We start from the raw sequence: 13,778 nt of genomic DNA, 5'->3' as shown, positions 1-13,778 counted from the left end.
GGACTCGATCCCGGGACTCCAGGATCATGACCTGAGCCGAAGGCAGTCGCTCAACCAACTGAGCCACCCAGGCGCCCCCTGACTCCAATTTTGAAAGAAGTTCTACTGTGGGTAAAATGCTATCAAACAGCATCATATGCTACAGAGAAATCATTTGTGAAAGGAAGATTCAATGAGGCAAACTCCACTGTCTTAATAAATTGCCACAATCACCCCAACTTCCAGCAACTACCACCCTGATCAATCAGCAACCATAAACATTGATACATGACCCTAAAAAAGATTACCACTCACTGAAAGCTCAGGTGATGGTTAGCATTTTTTAGCAATAAAGTATTTTTTAATTAAAGTATGTGCACTGGTTTTTCAGACATAATGATACTGCACACTTAACAGACTATGGTATAGTATAAACATAACTTTTATATGCACTAGGAAACCAAAAAATTCATTTGACTCGTTTTATTGTGGTGGTCTGGAACTAAACCTGTGGTAACTCCAAGTTATGCCTATATGTGCTTTGAGGCAGGGGTTATAACTAATTTTTTTTTCATATACACATCCAATTGTTCTAGTGTCATTTATTGAAAATTAAGCAACTGTGTATGGATTCTTTATTATCTTCCACTGATCTATTTACCCATCCTTAGATCAGTATCACAGCGTCACCATCCCTGTAGCTTTGTGCTAAGTCAAAGTCGGGTAGTGTGAGTTACCCAGATTAGCTCTTTTTCTCAAGATTGATTTGAGTGTTCTACGTCCTCTGTTTTTACATATACACTTTAAAATCAGCTTGTTAATTTCTACAGAAAAAGCCTGCTGGGATTTTGCTTGGGAAGTTAAATCTTTAGACCAATTTGGGAAGAAATGACATCTTAACACTACTGAATCTTTTAACCATTAACATGGTATATTCCTCCGTTTATTTAAGTTTCTTGAATTTCTATTGGCAATGTCTGAAGTTTCTGGTGAATGCTTCTGTTATATTTATTTCTACTTACTTTATGTTATTTGATACCATCTAGAGGAGAACTGATTTTATTTTTTAATTTTTAAAATTTTATTATGTTACGTTAGTCACCATACAATACACCATTGGTTTTTGATGTAGTGATCCACGATGGAGAACTGATTTTAATTTCATTTTCCAACTATTTGCTACTAGTATGTGGAAATACAATTGATTTCTCCATATTGACATTCTACATTGAGAACTTCCTAAATTCGCTTTTGGTTCTAGCAGCTTTACTTTTCTTGTTGATATCTGTGAATAAAGTCAGATTTACTTCTTCCCTTCCAATCTTTTTATTCTCCCCCCAGTTGTACCGCTATTAGAATCTTCAGTAAAATGTTGAACAGAAGAGATAAGAAAATATAGCCTTGCCTTGTTTCTGATCAGAAAGGGACAGCATTCTGTATTTGATCTGTAGCATGATGCCATCTTTAAATTTTTTATAAATGCCCTTTATCAGATTGAAAAAGTTCTCTTCAATTTCTACTTTGCTCAGTTTTATTATGAAAGTGCTTATTTTCTTAAATACTTTGTAAGCATGTAGTGATAGGATCATGTTGAGCTCTCCTTTATTCTGTTGGTATGATGGATTGCACTGATTGATTTTCAATCTTTAAACAAATTTTGTATTCTTTGCATAAATCTCACTTGATCTTGGTGCATTATTTTATATAGTATATAATGTGTTTTGTTCTGATTAGGTGTTTTGGGTCTTTGTTCATGATGAAAGTTGCTCTATAATTTACTTTTCTTGTTAGACCTTTGCCAAGTTTTAGTTATCAGGGATATAAGAGGGAACTGTTCCTTTTTCTTGTATTTTCTGAAAGAGTCTGTGAAAATTTGGCATTTCTTCTTCCTTAAATACTTGATAGATTTCACCAGTAAAACCATCTGGGCCTGGACATTTCTTTGTGGGAAAGTTTTTGATAACAAATTCAATGCCTTTGTTAAAGGGCTATTCAGATTTCTATCTCTTGTTAGTTTTGGTAAGTTTTTTTTTAAAGGCATTTGTCCAGTTCATCTGAGTTATCAAATTTACAGTCACATATGAATAAGCTGTTCACAATATTCCATTTCAATCCTTCTGATATTTGCAGAATCTGTGGTGATACTTCTTTTTTATTTCTAACACTGGTAATTTGGACCCTCTTAAAGTACTAAAATTAGATCCAGTACTGAAAATTCTTCAAAATTTATCACACAGAAAACAATTTAAAAATACAAATAGATGTTATCCATAGTGATTATAAGTTTTTGTACAAAATTTTAAAAATTATATCTTTTATTATGACATTTAATATAGTTGTTACAACCTTCACAGTCATTGAATAATTACAAATAAAACAAAGCAAATAAGATTAGTTCATTGACATGAGAATTTTTTAGGAGGCTTTTTACAACATTGGCTTATTCCAATATGGTGTGGAATTTAGAAGAACAAGGTTCTGTCCTAAAGTTCTATCCAAGTGGGTATGGTATGAGATAAAGCTTGCCATGTTAAGAAATACCGAATGTTGGCAAGGATGCAGAGAAAAAGGAACTCTTGTGCGCTGTTGGTAGGGATGTAAACTGGTACATCCACTGTGTAAAATGGTATGGAGGTACCTCAAAAAATTAAAGATAGAAATAACACATAATCCAATAATTCCACCACTGGGTATTCAAAGAAAACAAAAACATTAATATGAAAAGACATATGGACCCCTATGTTTATTGCATTATTTACAATAGCCAAGACACAGAAGCGACCTAAGTGTCCATCTATAGATGAATTGATAAAGATATGGAATATTACATAGCCACAAAAAAAGGTGAGATCTTGCCATTTGTGATGACCTACAGGATATTAGGCTAAGTGAAATAAGTCAGAGAAAGACAAATATCATATGATTTTAATTGTATGTGGAACCCAGAAAACAAATGAATAAACAAACAAACAAAAAGCAGAATCAGTCCTATACACAGAACAAATCAATGGTTGTCAGAGGAGAGGTCAGTGGAGTGGGCAAAATGGGTGAAGGCGAGTGAGAGATACAGGCTTCCAGTTATGGAATGAGTAAGTCACAAAAATAAAACCATAGGGAATATAGTTAATGGTACCATAATAGCATTGCAGGGTGACAGATGGTAACTATACTTAGAGTGAGCACAGCATAACACAGAGCTGTTGAAGCACTATGTTGTACACCTAAAACTAATGTTAACATTGTGTGTCAACTATACTCTATTTTTAAATAATAAGAATAAAAAAAACCTTGTCATCTTAGAGTCTTACCTAAAACATTTTGGCCTGTACTCAGGGAGAGGGTTATAGCAGGTTTTAATGTACTTTGAAGATTGTAGCGTTGTACATTTAGTTCTATAATAAAAGCTCCGTTTGAAAGAGCATAAACATTTTATACCAGCACAGCTGACCCTTGAAAAACACAGGGGTTGGGGTGCTGAACCTGTGCAGCCGAAAATCCATGTGTAACTTTTGAGTCCCCTAAAACTTAATGACTAATAGTCTATTGCTGACTGAAAGCATTACTGATAACATAAGCATATTTTGTATGTGGAGTGTGTTATATACTATATTCTTAAATTAAAGTAAGCTAGAGAAGAGAAAATGTTATTAAGAAAATCATAAGGAAGAGGAAATACATTTACAGTACTGTACTATAAAAATATCTGCATCTAACTGGACCTGTGCAGCTCAAAACCATGTTGTTCAAGGGTCAACTGTATTCTCTTATGCCAAAAGGACTCTCTGGTTTTAAGACAGTTTTAAAATGGCTGTACATGATACTGATTCATGATAGCAATATAGTAAGTGCCTATCATGTAATTAAAGTGTTGGGAATATAGCAGTTAAGGACAGATAATATCCTTGCTGTCATGAAACTTACATTCTAATGGTCTAGAGATAACAAACAGTGAACAAATAAGAGAATTTCAAATATGACTAGTATTTCAAAGTATGACAATACTAAGATAAAATAAAAGTAGGGTAACAGGATTCTGAGACTGCTGGGTATGGATTACTGTTAGATAGGTTTATTCTGTGTGGTTCTTTGTGAGAACAGGACATTTGGGCTGAGATCTGAATGGTAAAAGCTACAGAAGGAATGGGAAATGGACATTCCAGGCAGAGGGAAGAAAAAGTTTGTGGAAGAAATAGGGATGTTTTGAGAGAAACAGAAAGAAGGTAAAGTGGTCATAATATATAAGTGGTAAAAGAAGGAGGAGGACCCATTCACCAAATACAAATTCTATGATTAAAAAAGTACTGCCAAGTTGACTATTTAAATTTATATCGATCCATATTTCCAATTACAGGCTGAAAATGAAGAAATGTATGTAGGATTGATTTAACTTATTTTTGCTTTCAGAATCATGTTAGTTTAAATTCTGAAACAAGAATATTATCCCCAAATCAAGAAGAATAAATCTACTGAAAGCTTTTATATTTACTTAATAATAACACTAGCACGTATATTTGGCATGATAAAATTATACCACTACTATATTAAGAGCACAATCCTTCCTGCCAGTATGAAATCAGTGTGAAATAAAAGGACCACCTAAGGAGAAATTCGCACTAGTAAACAGACATGTCATTAAGGTATTGTTTAAAGAAATTGCACTAAAACCCTGGCACTTAGCCCAAATAAGCAGATGTGCCATCTATCAAGGTAAAGATTAAATGTATTAACTATTGCTGGCTTTGATCACCGCTATATTGTTTGTTATTATCTGACAGAAAATAGCTTATACAGATAGTTGCTATTTTACTTGTTCTTGGGATAGAGAAGTAAGCAATTACTTCAATAGTTTCTAGATCTGGATATTAATAAAACATGAATGTACTGCATAACACAAAAGAAACCAACGGAGGCAATTTATATTTTAGGACATTTCCAAAAGAATTTATATTAACATATTTCATCATTACTTTTGTATTTGCTGTTCAAATCACTTTGCTATATCTATGTTTTGGGTATTAAAGTAATTTTCATTACCTATTCTCATGCATTAGCACTTATGGTAGGAAAAGCAATAAATAAAATTTACTGGAGAAACATTCAGATAATCTACAAAACAAAACAAAAAACCCATGCCCTTTAAGTATGTTCTTCTTTTTTTAAAAGATTTTATTTATTTATTTGACAGAGAGAGACAAGCAAGAGAGGGAACACAAGCAGGGGGAGTGGGAGAGGGAGAAGCAGGCTTCCCGCTGAGCAGGGAGCCCGATGCGGGGCTCGATTCCAGGACCCTGGGATCATGACCTGAGGCAAAGGCAGACGCTTAACGACTGAGCCATCCAGGTGCCCCTAAATATGTTCTTCTAATCTGAGAAGAACTGCTAGTTTTGTTCAATAAAATTTCAAATATAAGATGTTACATACTTAGGTTTCCTAATATAATGACCACGGTCCATCCATGTTGACACAAATGGCAAGATTGCCTTCTTTATCATGGCTGAGTAAAATTGCATCACATATACATACAACTTCTTTATCCATTCATCCACTGATGAACATTTTAGTTGTTTCCATGTCTTGGCTATAGTGAATGATGCTGAGACAAACAGAGGAGTACAGATATCTTTTTGAATTAGTGTTTTCATTTTCTTGGGATACTCAGAAGTAGAACTGCTGGATCATATGATAATTCTATTTTTAGTTTTTTGAAGCTCCTCCATACTGTTTTCCATAGTGGCTGCACCAATTTACATTCCCACCAACAGTGCACAAGAGCTCCCTTTCTCTATATCCTTGCCAACACTTGTTATTTCTTATCTTTCTGATAATAGCCACTCTTACAGGTGTGAGGTGGTAACTCCTTGTGGTTTAGATTTGTGGTTTTCTGATAATTAGTGATGTTGAGCATCTTATCATGTGTCTGTTGTTCATCCGTATGTCTTATTTGAAAAAAAGCTTATTCAGATCCTCTGCTCATTTTCTAAAACAGATTGTTTGCTTTTGTTGTGTGTTGAATTGAATGAGTTCTTTACATGTTTTGGATATTAACCTCTTACCAGGTAAATAAATGATTTGCAAATATTTTCTCCCAGTCGATAGACTGTCTTTTCATTGTGTTGGTTTCCTTTCCATGCAGAAACTTTGTAGTTTGATGCAATCCATTTATGCCTTGTTGCCAACATCTTTGTGGTAAGATCCAAAAAAATATTGCTAAGAGCAATGTCAAGGATCTAACTGCCTATGTTTTCTTCTAGAAGTTTTATAAGTTTTGGTCTTCAAGTCTTTAATCTATTTTGAGTCAATTTTGTGTGTGGTGAAAGAGAGTGGTATAGCTTCATTCTTTTGCATATAGCTGTCCAGTTTTCCCTGTACCATTTACTGAAGAGACTGTCCTTTCCCAATTTTTATATTCTTGCCTCCTCTGTCATCATTTAATTGACCATATATGCATGGCTTTATATCTGGGATCTTTATACTCTCTCATCGGTCTTTGTGTCTGCTTTTATGCCAGTATTATACTGTAGATTTGTAATGGTTTGAAATCAGGCAGCGTGATGCTGCTAGCTTTTTCTTTTTTCAAGATTGCTTTGGCTATTAGGAATCTTCTGTGGCTCCAAACAAATTTTAGGACAGTTCTATTTCTGTGAAAAATGTCACTGGAATTTTGGTAGGGACTGCATTCAATTTATAGATTGCTTTGGGTAATATGGGCATTTTAACAATATTAATTCTTCCAATTCATGAGCATGGAATGTTTTTCCATTTATTTGTGTCTTCTTCAATTCCTTTCATTAATGTATTGTAGTTTTCAGATTACAGTTCTTTCACCTCCTTGGTTAAGTGTATTTCCAGGTATTTTATTCTTTTTGATGCAATTTTAAATAGAATTGTTTTCTTAATTTTTCTGATAGTTCATTGTTAGTATATAAAAACACCAACAGATTCCTGTGCATTGATTTTTTTATCCTCAACTTTACTGAATTTGTTAGTTCTGACAGCTTTTTGGTGGAGTCTTTAGGGTTTTTCTATACATAAAATAGTGTTGTTCACAAATTGTGGCAGTTTTGCTTCTTCCTTTCTAATTTGGATGCCTTTTATTTCTTTTTTCTTGCCTAACTGCTCCAGCTAGGACTTCCAGTACTATGTTGAATAAAAATAGTAATCATGGGCATCCTTACCTTATTCCTGATCTTAGTGGGAAACCTTTCAGCTTCTAACCATTAAGCATGATATTGGCTGTGGGTTTGTAATATATGGCCTTTATTATGTTGAGGAAGGGTCTCTCTATACACACTTTGTAGAGACTTTTTATCCTAAATTTATGTTTTTTGTTAAATGTTTTTTCTGCATCTGTTGAGAGGATTGTATGATTTTTATCCTTCATTTCGTTGATGTGGTGAACTATGCTGACTGATTTACAGATGCTGAAACATCCCTGCATCCCTGGAATAAATCCCATTTCAACATGGTATATGTTCTTTTTAATGTATTATTGAATTCAGTTTGATAATATTTTGTTGAGGATTTTTGCATCTATGTTCATCGGGGATATTGGCCTATAATTTTTTTTTTTTTTTTTTTTGCGGTGTCCTTGTTTGGTTTTAGTATGAGAATAATGTTGGTCTTGTAAAATAAGTTTGGAAGCATTCCCTCTTCTTCAATTTTTTAAAAGAGTTTCAGAAGTACAGGTATTAAATGTTCCTTGAGTGTTTGGTAGAACTCACCAGTAAAGCCATCTGGTCCTGGATGTTTGTTTGTTGGAAAGTTTCTGATAACTGATTCAATCTCTGTACTGGTAATTCATCTATTCAGATTTTCTATTTCTTCATCAAGGTAGTATGTTTCTAGGAACTTCTCCATTTATTCTAGTTGTTCAGTTTCATGGAGTATAATTCTTCATAGAAGTCTCTTATTATCCTTTCTATTTCTGTGGTATCAGATGTAACTTCCCTTCTTTCATTTATTTGAGGATTCTTTTTTTTTCTTGATGAGGCTATCCAAAGACTTGTCAATTCTGTAGTTCTCTTCAAAGAACCAGCTCTTAGTTTTACTGATTTCATCTACTGTCTTTTTAGTCTCTATTTCATTTCTGCTCTGATTTTAGTTATTTTTTTCCTTCGAATTTTGGGTTTCATTTGTTCTTTTTCTAGACCTTTTAGGTGCAAAGTTAGACTGAGATTTTTCTTGTTTCTTAAGAGAGGCCTGTATTGCTATAAAGTTCCTTCTTAGAACTGCTTTTGCTTTATCCCACAGATTTTGTTATGTTTGTATTTTCATTTTCATTTGTCTCAAGGCATTTTTAAAAAAATTTTTTCCAAGGTATTTTTTAAAATTTCTCCTTTAATTTCTTCATTGACCCATTGGTTGTTCAGAAGCATATTGTTCAGTCTCTATACATTTGTGATTTTTCCAGTTTTCTTTGTGATTGATTTCTTCTTTAATACTACAATGTCCTGAAAAGATGCTTGATATAATTTCAATCTTCTTAAATTTGAGAATATCCTGGAGAATGTTCCATGTGCACTTAAGAAGAATGTGTATTTTGCTTCTTTTGGATGGAATATCTGTATATATCCATTAAGCCCATCTGGTCTAATTTTTGTTTAAGGCTGACATTTACTTATTGACCTTCTGTCTGGATGAGCTCTCCACTGATGTAAGTGGGATATTAAAGTCCTCTACTATTACTGCACTGCTGTCATTTTCACCCTGTTAATATTTGCTTTATATATTTAGGTGCTTCTATGTTCAGTGTACAAATGTTTTATCTTCTTGCTGGACTGAACCCTTTATCATTATGTAATGCCCATCTTTGTCTTTTATCACAGTTCGTTTTAAAGTCTAGTCTATTTTGTCTGATGTAAGTAAAACTACCTAGCTTTCTTCTGGTTTCCATTTGTATGAAATATCTTTTTCCATCTCTTCACTTTTCAGTCTGTTTTAGATCTGAAATGAGTCTCTTATAGGCAATATATAAATGGGTCTTTTTTTTAATAACTCAGTCCATTTATGTTTAAAGTAATTATAGATAGGTACTTACGTACTGCCATCTTGTTGATTGTTTTTTGGCTGTTTTGTAGTTCTTCTTTTGTTTCTTTCTTCTTTTGCTCTCTTCCCTTGTGGTCTTATGCCCTTTTTTAGTGTTATGTTTAGATTCCATTCTCATTGTCTTAATCTACTACAGATTTTTGCTTTGTGGTTACCAAGAGGTTTACATATATCAACCTTTATATATATTTTATATATATATAAATTTTATACTATCAATATATTTTATATTGATAGCAAGTTAAGACTGAATTCTAAAAATTTACATTTTTACTCCCCTCCCCTTGCAGTTTACGTTTTTGATGTCACATTACACATCATTTTATTTTGTATATCCATTAACTAATTGTAGTTATAGTTATTTACTTATTTTTTTACTAATTTTTTCTTTTAACCTTCATGCCAGCATTGTAAGTGATTAGTCTATTGTCTTTGTTATATATATTTACCACTGAAATTTTTACTTTTATGTTTTCTTCTTACTAATTAGTTCCCTTTCTTTTCAGATTAAAGAAGTCCCTTAAAATTTCTTGTAAGGCCAGTTTAGTGGTAGTGAAAACTCCTTTAGTTTTTGCTTGTTTTGAAAATTCTTTATCTTTCTGGGACACCTTGGTGGCTCAGTTGGTTAAGCAGCTGCCTTCGGCTCAGGTCATGATCCCAGGGTCCTGGGATCGAGTTCTGCATCAGGCTCCCCACTCAGCAGGGAGGCTTCTTCTCCTTCTGCCTGCCACTCCTCCTGCTTGTGCTCTCTCTCTGACAAATAAATAAAATCTTAAAAAAAAAAAAGAAAATTCTTTATCTTTCCTTCAATTCTGAATGATAACTTCACTGAGTAAAGTATGCTTGGTTGAAAGTTTTTTGCTTCTGGCACTTTGAATATCATGTCATTCCCTTCTGGCCTGTAAAGTTTCTGCTTAAAAATCTGCTGACAGTCCTATGGGGTTTCCCTTGTACATACAATCTGTTTTTCTCTTGGTGCTTTATGATTCTCCCTATCTTCAAATTTTGACATTTCAACAATAATCTGTCTTGTGGATACCTTTGGGTTCATCTTATTTAGAACTCTTTGTGTTTCCTGGAACTGGATGTTTGTTTCCTTCCCCAGGTTATTGAAGTTTTAAGCCATTATTTTTTCAAATAAATTTTATGTTCCCTTGATCTCGCACTTCTCTTTGGGACTCCTAAATGCGAATGTTGGTTCTGTTGTCCCATAGGTCCCTTAAACTATCTTTACTTTTTAACATTCTTTTTTCTTCTTTTTGCTGCTTTGTTTGGGTGAGTTCCACTGTCCTGTCTTTCAGGTCACTCATCCTTTCTTCATCTAGTCTGCTTTGAGCCCCTCTAGTGTATTGTCCAGTTCAGTTATGGTGCTCTTCAGCTCTGTGACTTCTGTCTGGAACTTTCGTATATCTTCTGTCTCTGTTGAAGTTCACTCTGTACTCATCCATTCTTCTCACAAGATAGGCAAGCATATTTATGACCATTACTTTAACATTTTATCAGGTAAATTACTTATCTCCATTTCGTTAAGGTGTTTTTCTGGGGTTTTATCTTGTTCTTTCATCTGGAACACATTCCTCTGTTTTTTCATTTCGTTTGACTCTGTATTTGTTTCTATGTATGAGGCAAAACAGCTGTATCTCCATTTTGATGGAGTGGTCATAGGAAGACAGGGAATGTGTTTCAATTGCTGTTTATGTAGTGCCCTGGGGGTGGTAGCCTGCCAAGAATTGTCCCTTCAATTGTTTCAGTCATGTGGAGCCTAGAAATGCAATGCTCCCTGGCCACCAGAGCCAGGCATTTAACGGGCATCCCTTGTGTGGACTGCACATACCTGTCAATTTGGCATGGTAGGACAAGCCCACTGCTGGGTTTAGAAGGGCTGGGCCATGGGAGAGTGCATGGGTGGGGCAAACAGCAGTAGCACGGTGAAATGGGACTGAAAAAATGGTGCTTGTGAGCACCTCCATTATTGAGAGAGTTCTAGCAGATCTGTGGTCCTCCAACAGATGCTTTAAGATTAGCCAATGAATTTCCTTTACATACAGCCTAAGCACTTTTTAACCTGATACTTAAGTACTGAATCCAAGGGTGAGTCTGTGTATGAGTCTATTAAGACTAGAGTCTCAGTTTTCCACAGCCCTTTGGGTCTCCTGGATGTAAGTCCCATTGGTTTTCAAAGCTGGTTATTTTGGGCCTCATCTCTCCAGTGTAACTTCCAAGAGTTGGAATTGGGATGCCTGATGTGGGGCTTCAACCCCTTATTCCTTAGGAATACATTCTTATTTGTAAGATCTCTCCCACTTGTGGGTTACCATGCTGGGGGTAAGTTTTTTTTTTTTTTTTTTTGTAAGAACACGTCTCTAACTCTCTTATCTGTTTCCATGTGGCCTTTTTATCCTTTGGTGTGGAGGAGGTGTTCAACTAGTTTTCAGGTCTTTTTCAGAGGGAACTGATCCATATGTAGTTATAGATTTGGTGTATACATGGGAGGAAGTGAGTTTAGGGTCTTTCTACACCCCCATCTTCTCTATGTTGTTATTTTAAATTGACTATATCATGCTTCATGAGTTATCAAGTTTACTGTTTTATTTCTATGATCAGCATAAAGAACCTTGTATCAGCTTAGAAGTTTGACCTTTATAATCTTACACTTAAAAAAAAAAAAGAATCAGTGGCATATCCTAACATGCTTTTTTTCTTGTTTTCTTAATTCATGAGTTGACCATCTAAGAATTTTCCAAACATTTAAGGAAAAAATTGTCATATTCAGAAAGTGTTCCATAAATTCAGCATGTTAAGTAATTTTGAGAAAAAGTATCTGAAAACTTTTAAAGTAGATATGCTCAACAATTTCAGGGATAGAGGCTGTATATGCAGTAAAAGAGACATGCCTAGTCTCTTGCAGTAGGAAACTCTATTTTTCAGTGTGAGAAGAGACCTGAAGACAACAAAGAGAAAAACAACATGCCCTCTATTGTCTTTTTTCAGTTTCATGTTCAGTGTCTCCTTTACAGGCTTTGTCTATTCAGACTTGATTATCATCAAATATTAGAATAGTAAAACAGAACTTTGGTTTGGTTAGTATGACAGTGATATAACCAGAGGCTCTATTATGTCCACTTTATAAAATTACCTCCAACTTTACGAATAAATCTAGGGAGGTATATATATAGTGGATAAAGTACTTCTAAGATTTGGTTCCCTATGCTTTGTGACCACTAGAAATAAAAGCAAGTTCATCCAGGTCTGAGGGAATTATGGCTTGTGCACACTCTAACAATTTAATTTGCATAATAGAATTTTATCTTCATGTAGAATACCCTTTTTGTAATTATTAGCCTCAACTTGAATAACAATCTTAACTATATCCTTTTCTTATACCTGAGGCAGATGGAGTTAGGTAGGATGTAATGGTACCTTACGACTTAACACACTGGTATTTCAGGTCCTACTTGTGCAGACAGATAGGTTTACTACCTTAAACTAGTAGCAAATTAATTTCCTTCCTTAAACATCAAGCATCTCAGAAGAGTCATTTTTTTCTACTGCCATTGATTTTGCATTTTTTACCCACTCCTCTTTAGCCTTTTGCTCTGTGGCACTAGTCTCTACTACTCTTTTCCAAGTGCTTCTGAAATAGTTCCCAAAGACCTACAAAATTTAAGGAGTTTTCTACTCTGTCGCTATCCTACTTGATTACTTTCAAAGAGTTTGATATTAAACACTTCCTCACTGTTGCTCTTTTCTTCCCTAGATTCCACCATCCTGCATTCTCTGGGCTTTCTTCTTACTTCTCTGGTACTCTGCTCCTTCTCAATTTCATTCTTTGGCTTCTCAGTCTCATTTTGACCTCTTGAATGCAACTTTTTTCCAAGACTCTGATCTTATCCCTCTTCAATCTACATTCTACCCTTTAGGTCACATACTCTCATGACTTAATTATCACCTCTATCAGGATGCTTCCTAATCCTGGCTACATTCTTATCTCCAGACAGTTGCTTGTTACACTCGTCTATCTCTACAGGGTGTCCCAACAGCTTATAAAGGTCAACATTTCCAAGCTCAGAGTTAAGGAAGATTCAGTAATGTTACATTATGTTGAACATAACCAATCCTCAATAAGAAGTAGTCTTATTTTCTCTTAGATCAGTTAGTACTATCATTATTCCTAGTTAGGCTGGCTGGAAAAAGGAGTGACCACTGATTTCTCCTTTTCCCTCATCTCTCCAATCCTGCCAGAAACCAGGTTCTACAGAGCCTATTCCATAGCATGTCTCAATTATATTTTCTACTTTTCACTCACAGTTGTAAATTGGACTACTCTGAAGCTTAACAAACTTCCTGCCTCCAATCTCTTCTCTATTAATTCCCTTTCCATACTGTGGTCAGAGATGAATTTTTGAACACTGAAGCGCTATCATCTCCAGAACTGCCTGCTGGTTTCTCCTGACAGCAGTGTACAGTTCACATTTGGGGATTCTGCCTCTTAGGTGTCTCTGCTCACATTCCAACCACACAAGAACAACAACAATGCTTTTACAGTGGTCTATATTTTATAAAGTTTGTTTCCCCAAAAGACCATTAATAATGGTTATTTAATCAATGTTGATGCTAAATAGAGCATTATGGTTATTTTTGCTTTCCTTAGCCTGAATGAAATGGAATTTGAAGATAAATTTATGATGACTATCTTGTATTTCCTTTCCTGCTTGCTTTTTGAGTATTTTTTAACCCGACGTCCTGAGAAAGAG

The 13,778-nt window shown here is 34.7% G+C and overlaps 1 protein-coding gene across 1 annotated transcript in view; it reads right to left on the bottom strand.

Annotated features, from left to right (window-relative positions):
* Nucleotides 1–13,778, bottom strand: part of MICU2 (mitochondrial calcium uptake 2) — a 173,998-nt gene that overhangs the window by 47,793 nt on the left and 112,427 nt on the right. The gene's annotated exons all lie outside the window — the stretch shown is intronic.

Source organism: Mirounga leonina, unplaced genomic scaffold (genome assembly GCF_011800145.1).
Source record: "Mirounga leonina isolate KUSES-001 unplaced genomic scaffold, KU_Mleo_1.0 Mir_127, whole genome shotgun sequence".
NCBI classification, from domain to species: Eukaryota; Metazoa; Chordata; class Mammalia; order Carnivora; family Phocidae; genus Mirounga; species Mirounga leonina.
This window is presented reverse-complemented; position numbering and strand designations above follow the sequence as displayed.